This window comes from Uloborus diversus, chromosome 9 (genome assembly GCF_026930045.1).
Source record: "Uloborus diversus isolate 005 chromosome 9, Udiv.v.3.1, whole genome shotgun sequence".
NCBI classification, from domain to species: domain Eukaryota; kingdom Metazoa; phylum Arthropoda; class Arachnida; order Araneae; family Uloboridae; genus Uloborus; species Uloborus diversus.
The window spans coordinates 153140875-153164716 of NC_072739.1; the positions used below are offsets into that span (position 1 = coordinate 153140875).

At 31.0% G+C, this 23842-nt stretch overlaps 1 long non-coding RNA gene across 1 annotated transcript in view; it reads left to right on the plus strand.

Moving 5' to 3' along the window:
- Positions 1 to 5951: 5951 nt before the first annotated feature.
- The window catches only part of LOC129229600 (uncharacterized), a 30480-nt gene continuing 12589 nt past the window's right edge, over positions 5952 to 23842 (plus strand). The window contains exons 1-5 of the long non-coding RNA XR_008581108.1: positions 5952 to 6133; positions 7107 to 7229; positions 8410 to 8552; positions 17085 to 17235; positions 22619 to 22731. This is a non-coding gene — a long non-coding RNA (uncharacterized LOC129229600). The remainder of the gene's footprint in view (positions 6134 to 7106; positions 7230 to 8409; positions 8553 to 17084; positions 17236 to 22618; positions 22732 to 23842) is intronic.

A 23842-nucleotide genomic window follows, 5' to 3' on the forward strand; every position in this document is an offset into this window, starting at 1 on the left:
ATACCTACATTTCCAAATGTACGAGCCAATTTGATGGCTAGAATTTTGGAACCTTATTTTTCCCCTTATAATACTTTTTATTTAATTGCCTATTTAAATTGATTTAATAAAAACCATATCTAATTTTTCTTGTTTTGACTCCTAGAAAACTGATACTAGATATCATGGTGTAGGTGTGCTTGTTCCTCTTCAGATCCTTTCTTGCACCTTTCAAACACTACCAAGCATCCCAGAATAAGAACAGCCTAAGAGAAAGATCCCCCCCCCAAAAAAAAAAATTAAATGGTCCATTTTGTACCCTACCCCTTCTTCCCCCTGTTGAAAGGTTGTGTAAAGCAGAAATTCAGACAGCTGAACATAAACACATTTAATATGAAATGTGGGACACACATACAGCAAGGCATAGAGAAAAGTAGTGAAGCCCGGTAAACAAGACTGTGGTTCTTTAAATAGAGTAGATGGCAGATTTTTCGGCCTCCAATGATCTTTTACGAACAACAATAAGAGTTCTCCTAAGTCCGATGGTGGATTAAACAAGATATTTGCAAACTCCGTTGAAAGCTCCAAAAGTCTCTTCCGATAAGGAATAAGTACAGTTCTTGCTTTTAAACCAATAGAGAATGCGATTACTTTCAACGTTCCATTGGCACACCTGCACTTTTTCACTTTTCACATCCAGGGTCCCCTGTACCTACCACTATTTGTGGTTTAAACCAGTTAGATCAGACCCTAAAGACAGCTCCGATATTTTGATCCAGATCAGAAACCAAGCGATTCCTGGTCCAGCACCCCCCCAGAGGTGTCGTTTCACTTGGAGGACTTTTGTGATCACGAACATATTTAACGTCCCCCAGTCATCATTAATGAAAACGGTGTATATTTGATCGACTAGGATCAAACCCGGTACCCTCTGGTCACAAGTCCGATGCCTTACCCATCAGGTTGGCCTGGCCCATGCACCCCGGCACTGTGGCACCTGGATTTAAATATATACATCAAATACAGTAACCCCTTATTGCATTGTGCTATGTGATACTGCTCATTTGGATATATTGAAATTTTTACTTTAGTGTCCCAAAAATTTTTGCTTAAGTTAAAAAAAAAAAAAACTATTATTTTACATTGACATCACAAAAAAATATATTTATACATATATTTCGGGGAAAAAAAGTTTTTTTTTTTTAAATTCAACGAGCAAAGCTGGTGTGATTTCCATGCAGTCCCAGTTTCAGCTGCTACTTTTGATTGATTTGTATTCCACTGTAAAACAACAAAAAACATTTTAAAATAGCTATTGGTAAGCAAGTATTCTTTCGTTTTTATTAAGAAAATCCTACTAGCATGATACTAAACTAATTTTTATGTAGAAGCACAAGTCATGAATTTGAATACAGTCGACGCTCGATATAACGACCATCTCCGTCCAGAGGAAAAGGTCTTTATAATGAATGGTCGTTATAAGAGGTAGAAGTTAAAAAAACATATATACATGCATCATGTATGTTACGCTGCTATAATAAAGTTGGCACTTTTTCAAAGATTCCAGTTAAATGCCTAAAATATTCTTTATCATAGAGATTTTTAAAAAAATAATGGGGTGAGAAATATTATGACAGATTTTAAAGTAGAATATATGGAAAAAAAACTGATTACATACTTAAAAATCATTTACTTAAAAATCATACTTAAAAATCATTTATTTTCTAAAATCAGAAGCACTTATTAGTCTTTTTAGCGCACGTGATTTTTGCAAAACACAATTTTCCATTTCAGTTATAGATGATAAGTAGTGTTTTTTTTTGCCTTTGAAAGAACATTTAAAATTCCCTTGAACATTCGAAACTTTTCACACCAACTTTGGTCTCAATTTCTTCTTCATCTGATCATGATACATCAATTTATTTTTGTGCACAGCATCGAGAAATAGTTCATCTTCTGACAGATGCTGACGCATTCTAAATTAGAATCGATGTTAGCATAATTGTTTAAGTTTGCCGCTTCATCCAGTTTCATTTTCTTAAAAACATTTTACAGCATTTCATCATCTTCATCGAAATTTTCATCTTGGATTGCTTGACCTTCAGCAAGTTGCTTTTGCACTTCAGCAGTAGATTCTACTTCCTTTTGCTTTCAAAAATCAACATGATGAAAGCAATTCTTGATGGTCTTTTCTGAGGCTTCATTCCATGCTGCTTCAGAGAGATGTAAAACTGTAAAGGTCTTAAAAACCACATGATCAAACACCAAACTACCATAAAATGTGTCAACCCCTTTTCCTTCGGAATTCGGAAATTTCCCATTTTATCCCCCTTTATTTTTTCTGTGTTGTTTTGAGTAGTTATCTCCCTCCACTCCCACCTCCTTTTAAAGTTGTACTGAACACTGAAGACTACATGCAGCTGTCCGTAAACAATAATGGTCATTTTAAGTTACAATTTGCTTTATTGGAAAAAAACACCAGGAAAGTGTTCGCTGATTTCGGTCGTTGTATTGGATTAGAAGATACAGAACGGTCGTTATACCGAAAGCAAAATTAACATTAAGTTCATAGGGACAAAGTTCGGGCTTTTACCAATGGTCGTTATGATGGAATGGTCTTTATAATGTGAGGTCGTTATTAATGAGCGTCGACTGTATTACGTTTTAGAACCTGAGTTATATAAGTTTTCAGATTTTCTTGCTTTTTTGTTGTCTCATGACAAGTGTCGTACGTCAAGTGGTTATGTATAGCCAATCTCTAGTTATTGCAGATGGTTGAGATTCTCAGATTAATGTCGTTCTGAATGTTCTATTTTCCCCCCTCTTTTTGTAATTTTTAATGTGCATTTTTGTAAAAAAAAATGTGTCCTAAAAATTATTTCACAAGTTCCTTGAAATTCACATGAAAAGTATGTTTTTAAAAATTTGGCAGAAGAAGATTAAACAGATGTATTTAAAAAGCATTCTAAATCTTAAAAAAGTTTTTTATAATTTTATTTGTTCAGTTTTGTGCCTGGTATTAAATAATATATTATTTCATAATGAACATTATTTATTAACATATCTTGCTCTTTTGTTGCAGGGGTTAAAATTTGAATGATTTTGGATGCATCGTGAATAATCTCGAAAACTTTCTCTCTTCTAATTCTGATGGTTGTACTTCAAGATACCATATTGTGTCGAGGGTTGTAGAATCCATTGTCAGATTTGGGTTAGTGCCAGAATCAAAATAATGACTTAGATCGAGGTAATTAAATGTTTTTCTTTCAAAAAGTTTCCCTAAATGAAATGTTTACATAAGATTTGTTGAGTAATCAATAATTTAAAGTTTACTGCCAGCATCAAGGTTCTCATTTAAATAGAAAGAGTGGGCCAGCCCCAAAGATAATTGCTTCAATAGAGCAATTTATGTGAAAAATGACAATAAAACAGGGTGATTTAAATTGTCTTTACAAATTAAGAGGGGTCATAGTACCGATCCAGACAGCCAATAATTACACAGTAACATTGGGTTGCATTGCAGTCTGGGAGGTCGAACTATTAGAATTTCAACCTGAAACTTATAACAGTGTTGTGAACATGAATGAACTCCTACTAAAATTTGCAAAATCAGGTTTACTGTTTAGTGAAAAACTCAAGCTCGCAAAGTGCCCACCATGTGTGTTGTTAAACACTGACTATCAGGTTAACAACACATCTGTTGTCACCTGTCACCAACAACACACCTGTTGTCAACAGGTAACACCTGTCAGATATTACCTGTTGTACAGGGTAACACTGACCATATTGTGCCTTTTAAAAAATGATGCTTGCTCTATTCGCTTTTCTCCAGTACTAACTAAGAGCAAAATGCTGTTTCTTCTGAGTAGAAATTTCCATTGGTAGATTCTTGATAGTCTTAGGAGGTATGCTACATAGGCACAAATTTATGTCAGAGGCAATTACTTTGTATTGGTTCACTTAACAGGATCTTTTTCTACTGTTCTCTTTTCTACCTCTCAGAATTAAATGAGACCCTTTGGTCTTCTGGATGAGCACTACCAGGCTACCACCCTTCTTAATTTGAAAAAAAAAAAAAAGAATAACCCTGTATTGTGATATGAATCTCAACCTAAATTTAATTAATTTAATCTAGACTACAAAAGTTTTGAGCATATTATGTTGTATGTATACCTAATTGAATTTTTTTCCTTCAGTGATTATTGTTGCTATCAATTTCCAATTACTGGCAATTTAGTATTTTCTTTTTATAAATTAAAAATAATTCATAATTTATTTTGTCAGTACCCATTCTTCAATTTTTATTTTTTCCCTTTCAGATTTTGATTATACAGATTTTGTAAAAATCCTGAAAATGGCGGCATTGCTTTTCAGTACCTTAAGTTGCTTTTAAAGGAAGTACCCACAAATTAGACAATTTCTCAAAATCTAGGTTTTTGACATATGCTGTACTACTGTCTGCCACACATAATAGAAAAATATTTATGGACTAGTGAAGAATCGGTGACTTTGAGCAGAGGTAAAAATTATGTTTTTTTAAATTGTCAACTATAAGCTGTACCAGCTGTAAAAAAAATGCATATAATATTATAATATATATATATATATATATCTATATATATATATATATATAATATATATATATATATATATATACAGAGCCGTGTCCAAGGGGAGGGTTTTAGGGGTTAAGCCCCTCCCATTGAAAGAAAAAAAATCAAATGAATCATAAACGATTTTCCAAAATGTATTTTAAGTTTTAATTAATTTTATAGTTAAACTCTGATACAGTATTCACCCTCTTTAATATTTCCCCATGTTTAACAATTAGCATTTTCCTCAATTGTAGGATTCCCAAGCCCCTTCGCTTCTAAGCACTTGAAAAAATTAACGACGGAGGGATGACTGAAGAGTCCGGCAATGCTGTAAGCATGCAGGGGAAATTATTTAAAAGAATATTAGCCAATGACGTAGCCCCCCCCCCCAAAGAAAAAACTTAGGGGCAGGGAAAATGGTTACTTTGCTACTGTTAGGTTTTTTTATGGTACGACCCTTTAGTGTTGGATAAATTAGTCGTTTCACACATTAGAAAAGTGTTTCTATGCGAAAACAGCAATTTCTTTTAAATAAAATTTTTATTTTCATTAAATTCCCTGTTATTTGATGGAAAAACAAAAGAAAAACAAAAAGAAAGAAAGAAACTAGCATTAGGTGGCATAAAAGAAATATGTGTGCTTTTACAAAATGTTCAACTGTACAAATAAGATTTCATTAAAAAAAAACACACACACACACACACACACAAAACGTATAAAAAAAAAAAAAGCCTAGTTAACGAACTAAAATGAACTATTCGACACGCGTAGTTAGTTTTCCTTTGACAACGTAAGTTACAAAGGCAAAAAGTTTCAACCCCTCCCTTTATGAAATCCTGGACACGGGCCTGTATATATATATATATATATATATATATATATATATATATATATATATTATATATATATATATATATATATATATATATATATATATATACATATATATATATATATAAAGAAGATAAAGGCTTCTTTGAGATTGAACTCATCAGCATTGGAAAATCCCAAAGTATTAAGTATCAGAACTATAAAGCAACCATCAAATGGATATTCAGTAAGTTACCGCCCCTAGAAATAAAATGGGGAGAGAATCTAATGAATATACAAATGCGCCTGGTGTGAAAATTATTAGTTTACCACCTGGCCAAAGAAAAATTCACAGAAAATTATATTAAAAACAGAAGGCATTATTTATATTTATTTGGTTTTTTAGAAAACATTTTAAAGAATTTTCATTTTCAAGATTGCTTTTTTGAAATAAGTTAACTGTAACCCTTTTAACTGTTTTTTTTTTCTCTTTTCTAAAAATTTATTTTATGAATATTTGATTGTTTTGTTCATATTTAATTTTTATACTTTTTCTTTCAGAGTTTTTGAATGAACTTTTAAATTGCACCGAGTACACAAACTTAGGGACTTTACTCTGTGATGAATCTTTGAACCCTACAGTGTTCAAAAGCATTTTAACAGTAATGAGCCTAGTTTAATGAAAGAAACTTGGATTGAAAACTGCTAGTGCTTGCCATGTATTTCACTGGATACTGTGCCATGTAAAAGTAAGTGATATTTTTTTTTCTTTATTGATGCAAGAAAAAGGGGACATTCATTAATGACGTAAGGATGGTTTTAGCAATTTTTGCCCCCCCCCCTCACCTCGTGTAGGGTATGTAAGATTTTTAAAGCCTCTCCTCTCTATTCTTACGTAAGATTTTATTTGGTTTCTCGAAATGAGAAAATAATGGATATTACATTATTGGAATCATTATTAAATTCATTATTATTAAATTAGGTCTTTTTTTGTGTTAAGAAATATTTTCTAAAAAGTTAAAAAGTAGACTGAATGTTTTTTTGAATTTCTTTATATCTGATCTAAACTCGATGTTTTTTTGAATTTTTTTTTATATATGACGCAATACTAATTAAAAATAAAACATGCCATACATAGTGCAATTTTTTACTACACTTTACAAAATCCATTCTTTGTAAAAAAAAAAAAAAAACAGCTCATTCTAATATGTTTCCCATATGGAAATGAAATATCATCCCTGGAAAACCACTTGACCACGCAATTTCTGATGTAAAATATCGACTTGGAAAATATTACGTAATAGAGATTTTTCCAACTCTCCTCCCTATCGGGACCCTTACGTAATTGAATTGTCCCAAAGCTTTTCAAAACTTTATAAAGCATGTAGCGTGCAATGTTTTTTGTGACATTTTCAGTTGAAGGACTGTCGCACATAAAAGTGATTTATTGCAAAGCTACTGAAGATATTGAAGCAAAAATAGAATTTTCATAAAACATTTAAAATGTTGAATGAAAAAGTATTTCCCCTTACTTTAAATTTTGATGAACATTTATTTGTCCCTGTATGTGTCTCAAAAAACAAAATATATTAAAAATAATTTTAAAATATAAATTTAAAAGGTATTAATTTTTAATATGCTAAAAAGTGTATATGCTCAAAAAAAAAAAAAAAAAAAGTCACATATTTATTTTGCTTAATGCAGTTATTTCTATTTTTTCAGCATCCTCATTTGTCGAAATATCTTCCTGATGTTTTCCCACCTCCTTTTATGTTCATATCTTATCATGCCATTCATCAGCAAGTTATAGGCCTTCGGTGTTTTGACCATATTCTGGATAATGTTGTAAGTAAAAATAATAAGTATTATTATGTATTAGTTTTTCAAAGTACATATATTTGCTGTATAATGTTTACTAATACATGTAAAAGAAATAATAGGAGATATTATTAATATTTAAATTCTCTAATTTCATCATATCAAACTCATTCTACACTTTAATTTGCTATATTCTTCTTTTATTAGTTTTTTATGGTACAAATTTTAAAAATATTGTCAATGCTCTTTTTAATGACCTCTCAGTACTGTGACCCCTTCATTATAACAACCTATAGATAAAGTCTCGTTTTCTTTTCCATAAAGGCAGTCTTTTTTCTTTCGTTTTTTTGCAGTTCCCAAGATTATCTATGCAAAAACTATTATTTAAAACTGTTAAACATAATTATTTTTAGAAAATATAATCAATCATGTTTTGTAAAAATGAAGCATAACACGTAAAAAATATTTCTCTATTTCTAAAAATCATAAAATAACATTCAATATCTTGTACATTTACGTTATAATGACCAGTCATTATAGCAACCAATTTTTCTGACGACGACTGGGGTCATTATAACGAGCGTTGACTAGTATCTTTCAGTCCTTTCCCTCACATAATTGACAACACTTTAACTCTTTTACTGTCAAAATAACCAATCTGTCTGTTCTTAGTGTCAATCAAATATTGACCTATAATTAAAAAATTACTAGGCTTAAATTTTTTTGATGAAAAACATCCATATGATCAAAAAAATATATATCTTTTTATTGTTCTATATTTGGCATTTTAGACTGGACTAGAAAGGATAGTAAGCATTAGTCAAGTATTAAATTAATTCAAACTCTTTTTTTTACAAAAAAAAAAAAAAATGATGACCATTGGAAAAAATTCCTGTAATTTATTTAATTTGTCTAATAATTAGTTTATACAAATGCAAGTAATTTGAGCAGATCATTAAAAAAATGAATATTTTAACTGAAAGCTACATAAATATAAATAAAGTAAAAAAAAAAAAAAGGAACATTTTAAGTCATATGAAAACATTTTCTGAAACTGTACTTTGATTTAATTATAAATTTTATTTGTTTTATACTTAGTTTCATATGTTTCATGTTTGCTTTTTCCCTAAACAGAGATACTTTCTACATTCTGTGATGGATAATTTAAAGTTATATCTAGTTTTCATTAACTGTATTAAAATTTCAGCCTCCTACGCTGATAAAAAATGAATGGTAAGGAAGATGCTATTTACCATGCTGTTTCTCCTCTCATATACTCAAAAGAACTTCCAATTGTCCATGTCCTGTATCCATGTCTCTTGAAACTTCCTATTGATGCGGCAACAAAAGGTAAAATTTTTTAGGTTTTCCAACATATTTCACCTAATTTATGTGTTACTGTACTGCATTGCTTCTTCTGCATCCTTTGGAGATGTTTGATAAATGCTTGTTTATAGCCATTATACTTAAAACATTGAAAAAGTACATAAGTAAATAAATAAAATAAGAATTTAAAAAAAGAAACACAACTAAAATTATGTTTTTTATTATTACAACTTTTATTTGATTAAAACTTTTAAACCATAAAGTGTCCTCTTTGTTTCTATTGCAAGCATTTTTGTTCTTGGTTTAAATTTTATAAAAATCAAAACTTAATTATAATATCCTCTTTTAACTTTTTTTATTTGATTGGTAAGATAATATTTAAAAAAAAACAAAAAAATGGTGTTTCAAGTGTTACAAGTAGTGATGTTCGGGATTCCGTATCCGCTGATATCCGAGGGAAAATAAAGATCTGTATCCCTATCCGCTACTTTTTTGACAGATCTTAAACGGATCATTTCTATTCTAAATTTTTTCAAATATTTGAATAAAAGACTCTTAAATTCCATTTAATTAGGTTTTATTCCCTATTTAAATTATAAGGTATAATTTCAGAAGCCAATTTGTAAACCGTTGCAAAAAGGAAGGGGAAATAAGTTTTAAAAGTGTGTATCAGTGTGTCTTTTTGTGGCACCGTAGCTCCTAAACAGATGAAACCGATTTTGATAGTTCATTTTTCATTCAAAAGGTGACTTGATCGGAAGTGTTCTTAGCTTGGCCTCGTTTTTGTAGAACTTTAACTACCGGAGATATTAATAAAAAACCGATTTAACGTTTTTCACAATTATGGGAGTAAAAAATTTACCCGTACGTTTAAAATGTTGGCCTAATTGAAAGAACGAAGTTTTCTGCGTTTGATAGTTATTTGAAACTTCCAACTTATACACAATAAGAGCTATAACCTTGTTAAGTAAATTTTAAATGCAATACTTAGCCTTTATACGCGTGATTAGTAGCGATTTCATAGTCGGAAGATAAGGAGAAAAAGCTCAATGATTTAAAATTTTTACCTGCTGTCAGTTCAAATTTGTTAACAAATGTGTGTTCTGACCCTCAAAATTCATCTTAATATGAGGTCGGCTCTCTGGGACATGTTTTGTTTTTTTAATTTTTAATTTAATATTAGTTTTTGTTATTGATTTGGGGTTTCTGTTATTCTTCTTTTTGTTTTTCTCGGCATCCTTTAAAAAAAGTAAGACTAAATTCTCTATTTACTGTTTGTAAAGGTGTTCCCAGCTCTGTATTTCGTTGGTCGGAGAAGTTCGGTGGAATGGGTCATTTTTTACATTTAATTTCAAGCCATTTCTGCATTTAAATAAAATTTCTGCATTTTAATTAAAATGGGAAAAATTATTTCTAGCCTGTCCAGTAACAGCTTTACATTCTTGCTCCTGTATCCTACATCTACTGAGTAAGCTAGAAATATTTTTCACATTCCATCTAAGCATTAATGCAGCGCTGGACCCATTCCTTTCAACTCTCCCTCAATTTTAAACGGATACTTCTTTAAAGAGTAAATCATAGTCTTGATTATATTTTTGTCGCAGTTGACATTTTTTGAAGAAACTGCCATTACTCTGACGGGAATACCTTCCGTAACAAATTTTACACTCGGATAATTGAATTGGGTTAAAAAAAAAATTGAAATCCGTATCCGGATCCGCGGATCTTCATTTAAAACGATCCGGCACATCACTAGTTACAAGTATACATAAGAATCTATATTGGTTACAACTTATTTTCTATAAATTATTTTGTAACTCAATAAAGATTGCAGAATTCAAATATGAAAAAAATTAAAACCAACTATTTGTGTCTCTCCCCCCCCCCCAAAAAAAAAACTTTCATAATTTGATTTTTTTTTCCCAGCTAGCTTGTTTGCTTTATGCAACCTTCTTTAATTGTCCATTCGGTCCATAATTGTTTTGCTATAGAATCTCCATCTCCTTATATTTTTTGCCTTAACTTATTGAAGAGCTGTGCTTTTTAATGCCAACCACATATTTCCCTAGTGAGTAATAGGGACCTACGATTAGCCTAACTAACTACAATTCAGCTATAGTTGGGCCAAAGCTAACCTGGCAGCATTTTGAATTCTACGCAGATCCTGATTACTGCATGACGATGCTCCAAGGTTAGGTTTGCCTTTACAATAGTTATAATTAAAAAGTCAACAAAAGATGTAAAATTCATCTGAATAAATTGTTCTACTTAAGACAGACTAAAATAATTTTGAAAATTCCAATGCGTTATTTTTTTGAAAATTCCATTTCCCAAACTTCAAAGAGGTGATTATCCTCATATATATAATAGCCAATATTTGAGTAACGCTCCTGATGTCATCAACAATGAAACTCGCTCCACAGCATGATAATTTGTAATATTTTTTGGTAATGTTTAAAATGCAGGGAATGACTTTATTGTGAAGAGGCTGAACTGGATCCGGTAACTTAATTGTGTTACTGGTGAGACTGTGTCATTTCAGGGGAGTGAAGAAACAAAAAAACTGGTCAGCAATGAACACTGCCATTCTGAAGTTAAGGATTAACCTTTTGGAGTTGAGGTTAAAATTTCAACTATCAAAATATCACCAAACAGACAAAGCTTCATTCAAATGTAGAAGCTATTTTCACCTGTCATATCTTGACGGGCGACTTTCTAGTTCTATAAGTAAGAAGTAACAACAGTAAACAAGAAAAACCTGCTTTTTTTCCCAAAAATAATTAATTTAGTAATGCACCTTATGACTAAAATTTCTAATTGATGTAAAAAATGCATGAATCCTTTAGGAATGTTCTTGAAACAAAATGTTCTTGAAATTCCCAAACTGAAATTTTTGGGAGGGTGGAAATTCTCAATTTGCCGAATGGAACTTCAAATGTTTGCCAATGAAGATGATTTTACCAAATTGTTAGACGAAAATTAGCTGAATAAGGAAATCTTTGGGAGGTCATAGTGACCTCCCATTGGGGGGTGCCTCTGACTGTTACAAGTCTACCCATGGTGTACCTACATCAATGCAAACAAATTCGACAAGAAAAGGCAAAGCTGAGCTTCTCACTGCAGCCTGACTATAAAATTTGAATTGAAAAAGTTATCTGCTGTAATACCTTGAGGGTTTTGTGCTTTTATTACATTTATAATTCATTTTGTTCCCATTTGTGTATAAATGGTTTTGATGACTTTTGTTACATTTACTATTAGTTCAAAACTTTGCTTTGGGGTCATTCCATTTCAAATTAAAAAAAAATCACAACTTGGTCATCTCGGAATTTCATAAACTTTCAGAAATCTTAAGCTTTGACATCATAAATTCATATGCAACTAGCTACGTCGCCCGGCTTTGCACGGTCCAACTTGAAAATAAGAGTTATGTCAAGTAAGGGGTGTTCAACAATCAGGTTTGAACAAAAAAAAAAACAGTAAAATTTTCATGGCAGATTTTGGAAAAACCAAAAAGTAAGCATTTTAACCCATTCCATGACCAGCCCGAAACCCCTTAACACGCATTGCCGCAGATAACGAACGGAGTTGCTTTTTGCTATGTTGTAACAGTACCTTTCTGCCCATTTTGCTATCGGGATTTTAATGTTGTTTTTGCTGTTGAGCTTGCATTCGAAAATCGCTCCGCTTTATTAATTTTTCGGTACTAGATTAAGTATTGCAATAAAATACGAGGTTGCTAATATGTGCTAAAATATTCATTAAATTACACAGTAAAGAATGGGAAAATAATAAACAATAGAGGATAGGACGAAAAGCAATTATTTTTATAACACTAATTATTTTATTGATTTATTTTTCTTTTTGATTTTATCTCAGTATATCATTTTTTTTTCTTTTTATACACTTATGAAATCAAAAACTGTTAAATGTAAGAAGATCTATCTTTCAAAAGGACTCAACAAAACATTCTTCAAACAATTGACTGATCGATCCACCTGTGAACATGGGAATTGATGGACAAAAACGCTTTAACTGTGGGAATGATATTCTAATAGGATAAAAAGCATTCTTCGATTCCTTTTGATATATTGTGACCCTTCAAAACGACCAATAAACACAGAGCTGGCTCTTTTGTCGTAACTCTGACTTTTAAATCCCTTCTGAGTGTCCAGATATCAGTTGCTCAAGCGTGGGAAGTATTTTAAAAGATAAATGATTACAAAAGATCAAAACTCGCGGCTAATCCCCTATTTCCCTAAAGGATACTTTTGTGCATGCAACTAAAAGCCCCCAGCTGAGAGAGGAATAACAGACACAGCCTGGAAAAGGTCAAATCCCTAAGGAGGTGTCCCCCTTGGTGTCTTGTAGTCAACCCTTCCACATTATTTTCTTACAACAAAACAGTTTGAATCAGAAAGTAATTTCAAAGCAAGCTTTACTGCTTGTATTTGGGAACATGTCTTCAGAAGGAAAAAAAAAAGAAAATCTTGCTTGAAATCGAGTCGGATTGTTTTTCTTTTTTTAAACATACTTGGATAAATTTTAGTTAGTTTCATAGGATTATTTACTAGTTAAGGCAATTTGATTATTGAAAAGAAACCAAATATTTTATTTCTATTTTTAAAATCTCATAAAAGAAGGTGCAATTAAAACATTGGAGCTATTTTAAAACAATAAATAAAATCTGAAAAAGAAAGGGAAAAAAGGAATGTTTCGTTTCGTATGAGTAAAGCGAAAAGAACTCAAGATATTATAATTTCATTTGTACTGTAGTATATATATATATATATATATATATATATATATATTTTTTTTTTTTTCATGGCCAACTATTACATATAGTCAATGCAGTCGTTATAATTTTTGTTTGTGAAATTAAAAATATTCAAAACCGTATCACTAAAAATCTATCAAAGGGTGCCGCAAATATAAAAAGTTATAATTTAAGTTTGAAAATATCGTCATTTAAAAATAAATAAACAAAAAATAATAATAAATAAATAATAGTAGTATACAAATAAATTAAAAGCATAGTAAACACATTATAATTGTAAAAAAAACATACTCGTACAAATTTAAGATATGTAAGAGCTTCAGCCGGGGGCAAGGAATGGGTTAAATCCCCGATTACAGGAGAAGCCTTTAAAACAAAACCCAGAATTTTTATTTGCTCATATTCGAGACAAAACATGGCAGCAGATCTTTTGTCTCAATGATTTTCTTTATGCTACAAATTTTAATGAAAGCATTGTTGTGGAAAGTTGAGATGAAGCACTGAATAATAATTTGGATGGAGGAAAGCTTTGAAAAATAGTAATTCTATGTCGAAATCTAAGTGTCATAATTAATAGTTTTTAATTAATATCTCCGCTAACTATTATCAAAGGATTATCTTAAAGAGCCAAACATAAAGACGGGAAGATTACATATCCATTAAATACCTGATTCGATGGTCAGTTCACTGTCGTTCAGGAGAAGAAACTTGGACATAGATAACTACATAGGTACATACATGGATACATACGCTCCGTTTTTAATTATATAAGATAGTACCTCTGAATAGCGAAATGCCAAGGGGATCTGAAGTTCAGGCCATTGTTGGGAGGTTTTCACTATTAGTGAGGATTACTCTGAAAATTTGCTCTTTGAGCTCATAGCTATTGCTTTAATAAAAATCTACAAAGTGAGTTATGTTCAATATCTACAATATGAGTATGAGTACTATTCTTTTGTGGGCAGGATGGGCTTTAGTAGTTTTGCCGCCCCGGGTGATGTTCAAGTGCTGTCCCATGGTCTTAATAATATATATATATATATTTTTTTCTTAAATAATCTAGCAATCTTTCACGTATTGCTGAAATTTGAGCTACAAAGAGGAAAAAAAAACTATGGATCAAATTTGATTTTTTAAAAATTTTTTCTCCTTGCATTTTGCCACCCTAAGTAGTAGCAGAAGTCAACTATCCCAGGACCTGACCGTGGGCAGGTAAAGGTCAGTAACTGCAAATTTTCCACTGTTTTTGTATTTTGTTATCTATTGTGCATTAGCTTTTTGTACAAGAATGTATTTAGATTCTGCTGAAAAAAATTACAAAAAAAAAAAAAAGCCTCTAGTTAAAACATTTCCGTATTGCTAGTATTAAATCCAAAATGCGTTTCTTCAATGTCTCGAAAATTCATTTCTGCAGATACTGCCATTTACCTACCCACTGCAGTATTATCATTTTGCCCCGAAGGGATAATTCTAATTGAGTATTATTTACTTTTGTTCATTTTCAAAGTGTAAGTAATTATTTTGTCTTGCATAATAAAGATAATGGTAATTAGACGTAGTGAAACTGAAATATTCATATTTGTATGAAACTTAAATCCAGAAATATTAATTTAAAAAGATTTTTCCATCTTTTTTATCATTGAAAATCTGTTTCTCCATATAAATATCGAACTTTTTGTGTGCATCTCTCTCTCTCTCAAAGTCTGCTATCCTCAAAGAAAAAGGGAAAAAAAACTTTTACTGCTTGCGATTTGAAAAACCTCTTTAACTTTTCAGGTAGTATTTTAAGTCATAAATAATCCATCCTCATCATTGTCCGAAGTAGCAAATTGTTCAACTGTGCTTCTGAACTTGCAGCATTCACCTTTGATCTAAATTTTCCTACCGAATTACCCCGCACTATCCGGCATGCCGGGGAAAAAGCGAGGTTGACCAGTATGCCGGGAAATTTGAAATTTCCAGCATGCCAGATAATTCAAGGTTTATTTTGCAACAACACAAATTTCCCATTCTGCAAGCAAACCACTATAAGTCCCGAAAGTAAACTTTCTTTCAAAAAAATGTGTATTGCATCCTAATGTGTGCTTGTTATTTATGGTAGGTCATTATTAATGGATTTAATTCTATGCCAATAAAGTAATCAATTCAGAAGCAATAATCGTTATTGCAATTTGTTCATAACTTTTTTTAAATAAAATATTTTAGGTTCCTTTTAGAGACGTAAGTTTAATTTTTGCTTATTGAAGAGCTATGGTAAATTCTTTAGCATTGGTTTAGGGGCGGTAACTTATTGCTTAAATGTTTGCTTACTTAGTTTTAATTTAAATTTCATAAAATTATTCATTATTAAACAATATTTTTCTTGTTAAAATAACGAATGACATCGTTACTAATTTTTTACGAAACTAAACTGTTTATTAATATTAATAAGACGTGTGCGAACTTATATTCATTTTTAAGTGGAACATATATTTTTTATAGTTTTTTTGACATAACCTCGATTTTTCCGGCATGCCGGAAAGGACCAGGCGAGCATTATTGCAAATCTGATGACCCCCGAATTTTGTGGCATGCCGGATAATGCGGGGGAATACTGTACTTTCACCTGTCCTTTAAAAGTGGAAAATTTTCCAACTTGAGAAATGTTGTGCATACAATATATTATAAGCTTTTTTCTTCATCTTCCAGAAAATCATCTGTCCTTTTAATAGCAATCCTTTTAGATACCATTTCAACTTGTACTTTCTCACTAAACTGAATGAAAATATCCATTCATCCACAAAGTCCACTCTCTTTTATAAAAGCTACAAAAAATTAAGTCGAAAGAAAAGTGGTAGCAAAGCTACTGGATGTTAGAAAACCTACACGAGTCACTGCAGTGGAAAGACAAATCAAAAGAGATTTGAGTTACGGTAGAAATATAGGAAATGTTGAGGGGACAGAATTGAGAATCTGAATGTCCGAATGACTAAGAGGTTTTGTAAAACCATTTTGTACATGGTTAGCTTATAGAAAAAATTATAAAAGCATTCAAAATGAAACACTTTTTGTTTAAATAACTATTCGTTATTCATAGTGTCCAATTTAAGAGTGAGTTATATGGGTTGACGCATATTAAGGAATTGGGACTCTTAAAAATGTCTCCTAATTGGAGGTGTCTGCTATTAGAGAGTGTCCATTACAATAGAACTGTTTATATTTTTTGAAAAGCTAATTCAGGGGTGTCCACCCCCAAGAGTTAGGCCAACCACCCTCAAATACCAAAAAGGCCTCTAAAAATTGTCCCCCCCCCAAAAAAAAATACTTCTCAACTCCTCCCCCCCTCCTAAAAATTTCAATGGCACAGTCTGCGTCCCTTCAAGGTGAGCACACCTCTGTCTAATTCATTTTTGCAGTTCTCACAAAAAAAATCACTTTTTAAAACTTTTTAGTAGTGCTTCAAAACTCAAATTCTGTGAGAGCCAGTGTTTTATAGCTCATTGCAAAGAGAATTTTTTACTATCATCTTTAAAATGAAATATAGAAAAAAGATTTCTGCCTTATGTCTATGTCTTTTTTTTTTTTTTCATTGGGTTTCATTGCAATTTGAGTTAAAACCATTAATAGTAGAATTTCTGTTTGCACCCACATACACATATCATACTTTTGTTCATAGATCTTAAGCTATAATGTATTTGTAGGGAAGCAATATATTTTTTTTTTACATAAAACTCTTCATATATTTTATATGCTGATGATTTCCTCCATTTTGTCTGCATTTTCACTTTTTAATCTTTCAGCTTAACCGTACTTTATGGGTTCAGTATGACCATGTACTGCACAACATCTTGTTAAACCTGGAAATAGAAAGTAATGTGAAAATTACGAACAGCATTTTTATCTCATGTCTATTCTTTCATAGAAAGTGTTCCTCCATTTAAACATTTAAAGGTACGTCTGTTTGAATTTTTTAAATTTATATGTGAAGTTGCTTTAAATGAAGAAATAGAACATGATTTTTTCAACAATCACTTTTGTTTTTGTTTTATTTTATTGTATAAAACTGAAAAAAACTTTTTTGCTAGATGTGTTAAACACTTTAATTTTGTGCATTACAGTAAAGCAAAAAAAAAAGAAAAAAAATCACACATGGGTCGTTCTCCAGAAAATGTAACGTTTTGAACACAAATATTTTCCAATTTTGAAACCTAATGTTTTCTTTTTTTTTTTTTCATTCTTACATGGAAGTGTTACCTACTAGAAGTAACCATAAACAATGACCCAGCTAAGTTCCATTTATTTTACTCATAAATAAAAATAAAACTAAATTAATGCCTTGTTCAGGGAAATAAAAAAGAAGAAAAAACTTTTAATGTTTAAAAATCGAGGACAATTTAATATCAAAGTAATAATTTTGTTAATTGTGCAAACACTGAGCTATTTTAATGATTAATGGGAATCTAATATTAAGTTCTCCTAATTAAAGTACAGCTTAATTACTAGTTATCCTTTTAGTTCAAATGTGTGTAAAAAAATAGTATTTAGTAAATTTGAGAATATACTAGCAGTTAATAATTTTGGTAGAATGCCTAAGATTGATGTATTTCCCCTCCAAAATGTTTTTTTCTTCGTTGCTACAATCTGCACATGTTAAGAATATGGAAACATGTTCACTTCTTTTTTTTACATTGATTTACATCCCTGAATTTCAAGTTCATGGAGGTGAGAAGTTACGATAACCACACTTTGTTTTTAAAGCAAAATCCATCTCCTTGTTTTTTGACAAAAATCTCACAACTTCTTTATGACTGAAAATAAACAAGGGGGGGGGGGTGACGATTTGAAAAATTAGGTCAGTTGACATGGAATGAATCATTTAAGCGCCTAAGGGCACAGGAAGATATTGACACTGAAAAAAATTGCATGTGGGTCATTCTCCAAAAAGTAACTTTTCTGTCACACGCCTTTTACAGAAAAAACTTTAAGGAACAATTCATTTAACAATGCTTTTTAATTTTATCAAATATATATCTATTCAAACTTGCCAACTATTTTTTAATAATAATTTTTATTTTAGTATATTTTTGGTTCACAACATGCGAATTCTCACCTCTGTGGCATGTCACATACCTTGTGCGACTGTTTATGACTTACAACTTGTTTAATTAAAAGTATATACTTATTTATTTATTATTCCTTTCACAAGTGTCTCAAATAATAGTTGTTTAAGTATATTTAATTTTTTATTATTGTGTTTTAGTAGGACAAGGAGTTATGTCACACAATAAATTCTCAACTCCATTACCTAAACACAAAATGCCATTCCTCATTAACACGTGGCAGTAATGACATCAAATTTCATTTTTCATGATGCAAGATATTTTTTTAAAAATAGGTTTCGATGGTGTTCTTTCAGATAAGTGGGAAAAAAATGAGCCTCATATACTATTTGTCGTTATCGAGAAATTCTCGTTCTTAAATAAATAAAGAATGCCGTGGGGTGGGGGGTGGGGGGGGGGGGGAACCGACTTATAGGGATTTTGCAACTGTTATAAGTCAGAAATAGTTTTTGTTAATCATTTAAAAAGTTCTTTTGTAAATGAAATATGTTAGAATCAGAAAAGTATTTTGTTCAGGAAGCAGACTGATACACTAGAAAGAACAAGATAATTTTCTTTTTTTTTATCATATTTCATTTGCAAAGTATCTTTTTAAATCATTAATAAAAAAACTATTTCTGACTTATAACAGTTGCGAAATCCCTATAAGTCGATTGTAATGGCATTCACCATTTTTTATATATTTAAGAACGAGATTTTCTCGCTAATGACAAATAGTATATCAGGCTCTTTTTTTCCCGCTTGTCTGAAAGAACACCATCGAAAAGAAAACTTATTTTTATAGGAAAAAATATGTTCTTTCTCATAGTACCAACGAAAAGAAGATGCAAGGTGACAAACTTGAGCAACAGGGCGTTAAAAACAGGCTATTCTTCATGTGAACTATTTTTATAGCCACTTTGGATGCCACTATCTCTTAGAAAATCAATATTTATGCTCTGCAACTATAACCCATTAAAAACATGCATATGGACAATAGAATTACAAAGTTCGAGCATTTGAATAATTTTTGTGCAGAATTTATGACATTGTAAAATCCAGGAAAAAGTTTCTCTGCTGCGTTTTGTCAAGACTTTGCATACGTGCTACACAAAAGTTAATGAACTCAAACTCACAAAAATACTAGAACGTGTTGACAACCAAAAGTACTTTAAGCTCCTAAAATTTCCGGCTTCCAGTGTTATAAAATGTCCCGTAATCTGAGATTGAACATGGCAATTCGTTACGACTGACATAATTTCAAGCTTGTTTTTTTATCCTTATTCGAAAGAACACCATCAAAGAAAAAACTTATTTTTAAAGGAAAAAGTCTGTTCTTTTTAATGGTATAAACGAAAAGAATATGCGAGGTGACAAACTTGAGCTATAGCGCTTTGAAAATAGGCTATTTTTCACTTGAAGGATTTTGATAGGCACTTTGAATCACAATATCTTCCAGAAAATACATATTTAAGCTCTGTAACTGTAACCCATTAAAAACAAGCATTTTTACAATGGAGTCACTCAGTACGAGCTTTTGAATTATTTTTGTTCAAATTTTATGAAAACCTAAAATCCAGGAAAAAAATTTCCCATCGTGCTTTTTCACAAGTTCACGCACATGCTACACAAAATCTGAAGAACTCAAATTCACAAAAATACTTGAATATACTAACGGTCAACCATACTTTAAACGCCTAAAATTTCAGGCTTTCAGTGTAATAAAATTTCATGTAAAATTGGTGTAAACTTGGCAATTTGGCACAAAAAGCTGATCAGCCATCTTGGATCACATTTTTTGGAGATCCTAGATCCTCAGGATTTGGGTCGAGGAAGCTGAAAATTTGCATAGATTAGTTTCAAAGGCATCTCCACTCCTCTGTAAAATTTCATCCAAATCAGAGATGGTCGAGTGGGGACCCCTAGGTCACTTGACATGGAATGACTCAAATATTAGCCTCTAACTGATATTTATGCAAATATTAAGTTGATCTTTACCAATAATAAAGCTGAAAGACTCTCTGTCTGGATCTCTGTGACGCATTATAGCGCCTAGACCGTTTGGCCGATTTTCATGAAATTTGGCGCAAAGTTAGTTTGTAGCGTGGGGGGTGTGCACCTCGAAGCGATTTTTTCGAAAATTCGATGTGGTTCTTTTTCTATTCCAATTTTAAGAACAAAATTATCATAAGATGGACGAGTAAATTATGAAATTATCATAACGTGGAACCATAACATGGGCACAAGCCAATTGGCGAGATACGAAATTATTATAACGTGGAACTGCAACGTGGGGACAAGTCAATTGGTGAGAAAATTCACCATACATTATTTGTAAATACACAGGCAAACCAAAAGACCTTTTAATTTTTCTATTACTGGCAGAGCCGTGCGGGTACCACTAGTAATGAATAAGTTATAAGTTAAAGAATCATTTCTAGTAGGTCAAAAGTTGCGTCTAATAAGTGATCCCATATTAGCAAGTTATTGTTAAAATTTAGGCAGATATAGAAATCCAAAACACAACTGCCACATTGTACTTACTTTATACTCCCTTATATAATAAGAATGCAAGATTATACATGTCAGAAAAACAAACTCCTCCAAAATAAGTCTTTAATCGTTTTACAGTTGGAAGAAATAAATATATCTCTCTTTCTTTGCGGACCTCTCCCCCCTTTTTTTCCCCTTCAAGCCCCACCTTAAATCTGCCCTAGACTTTCATACGTTATGATAATTTTTGAACACCTTGGGCAAAATTTTACCATATTATTCACTCTGTTTTGGATCACTCAGTCGTAAGTACAGTCGGACCTCCACATATCGAAGTAGCAAATTGCCAGAAAAAGATTCGATATATAGAAACAATCTTAGTTTACCATAAAAATCTCCCTAAACATCAAAATTAAAGTTGGTTTTTGCCAACTGTAATGCCATTTCATGTTTTTGAGCGAATTTTTTGTAAGTTTCGGTACTTTCATTACGACTTTCTGATTTCTCATAATATCAGGATCTCTGCTTGCGGAAATGCTAAATTTACCAGAAATGACATTTTTGTTCCTCCATACATCTTCATTCTTTGGCAATTCAACATCCGCAACATTAAGGGATTTTCGTTTTGACAATGCAATCTAGAGAAAAGTAAAAAATCAATTTACTTAACTTGAATAATTTTCACTGAAGCTAAAAGGACTAGGAATAATAATTAAGACAATAGGGATAACTTGAAACTGATTTTACAGTATTATTGGTTGCAACTAAGATTTGAAATAAACTTGAGGGAATTTAAGAACTCCAGAAGGGAACAATGACTTATCTCCACACTCCTTAACCCCAGATTCCCTGTAAGTTTCGTAGCAAACTTTAGTGAACATAATTTTCTCCCCTAACCTTCATTTTTCATGAGACAAACAGTCTGAAGTGGAAAAAAAAAATCCTGAATGTCTCGAAAAATTCTTCCATATATAGAAACAATTGTTCTGTGTAATGGACATGAAAATTTGCTGGGACTTTGATAAATAGAAAATTTTGATATGTGGAAGTTCGATATATAGAGGTTCGACTGTATTGCCTTGCCTCATAAATTTTAAAAGTCCATGAAAAACGAAAAAATCGGCAAAAGGGCCACCGAACAAAAAAGTTACAGGGACCTCTTGTGAATGGAGTCCCGTCTCCGCTTTGCTGATTATCATCCTTCTTCAAATTAGTGCTTCGGTTTTTGCTCAACACATTCCCAAAATGAAAATATCTTCCGACTGTTTTAGCCATGTCACTTCCTTTTAGTCTTAAAACATCAATAAAATAAGATTTACAGAACTTTGTTGCTGATTGTAAATCAGTTATTTGCTAACTTTTTCTGGTTTATGAGGATAAAAAATTATGAATAATGCCTAATATGAACCAATTCATATATTTTTGGCTTTTTGATTTAACCAAGTTCAACTGTTTATTTTCTCGAGGTACAAATGTTACAGCATTTATGAGCTTCTGTCCCTTAATGTATAGAACTATGCATTAGCAACTTAGCTTTTGAGTTAAATGTATAAATTTATTGAGCTGTATTAAGAATTTTCAAAATATTTGTTATTCATGTAAGATGTTGAAGTAAATGCATAAAAAGCTTGTTTGCTTATGGAGTCTCATTAATTAAAAAAGTGTTGTTTTGCTTTTAAATTAATTCTAGTAGATCAAATTTTTTAAAATTTATTTTTTGATGTTTTACCTTATTTTTCCAGCGCATTGTAAGTGTTCTTGATAGAAATCTGTCAATATCAGATGACCCGGAAGAGTTATGTCGCATATTGTCTTTGAAAATTTTAAAGATGGTGATCAAACTGTGCTGGCCTAGGTAACTTTGTTTTCTGGATTACACTGTTATAACTATTCATATTTTAGATAACTTTTCATTGTAATGTTATTTTAAAAGACTCAAGCTATATTTTAAAAGTAATGCTACTAAACTTTATTGTATAACTGTTTAACTCTAATTTTACATTAGCTTAAAAAGCTGTTTTGTGATTAACCTAATTTTGTACTAAGTATTAAAAATCATTTTCACTCATTTCTCATTTTATTATGTAGTTCTAAATAATCAATATACATGTATTAAAAAATATTATTTTCTGTTTAAAAGATTACTTTATATAGATTGCATCATCATAGTTTTTCATATGAAGAAGTTAAAATGTTCATTATTTCTATTGAGATCAGTGTATAGTTTTTGCTTTTAAAAGCTATTTCAACACCATTTGTTCAACTTTAAATTGTAAAATTTAGCCAGGATGAAAGATTTGTAAAAAATCAAAAATAAATCTCAAGATTGAAAGTGATTTGAAAAAATAAATAAATAAATAAATAAATAAATAAAAAATAAATAAAAATTACCCATTTGCATTACCTGTTATGCATTTAGTGATGAATCTGTTTATTGGTTATTTTGTTTAGAGCCAAAAAAAAAAGCTTTAAAAAGCTTCTTTTTAAAAGTTTCTATGCTTCATTATATCAGCCATTTTTGGGATGGTTTATCAAAATTCAGAAAAGGAATTTTTAATTATTTATATTGCAGGATTGTTAAACAATCATTTTAACTGATCATTTAAGATCCACATAATCGTTTTGACTTTTTGTGTATAACGCTTTTGTAAAATATTTCTTTATTAGAAAATTTTTGATTGATAGGGCTTCTCAACCACTAGTCTAAAGGAAAGTGTTCCAAAGCTTTGTGGGAAATATGTAACAGTGCTCAGATGTTCTTACCTGTCTGTGTAAAAAAATTCTCCTTATTGAAGCTAATTAATGTATAAATAAAAATAATGATAAGGAAATAAAGTAGAGTATAAAAATTATTTTCAAAAAGATAAATAAAAAGTATGAAATACATATTGGTATGATATTCTTTATGATAACTTTGTGCTTACTTTTCATAACCATCTGTAATTTTTTCCAACAATTTGTTTACC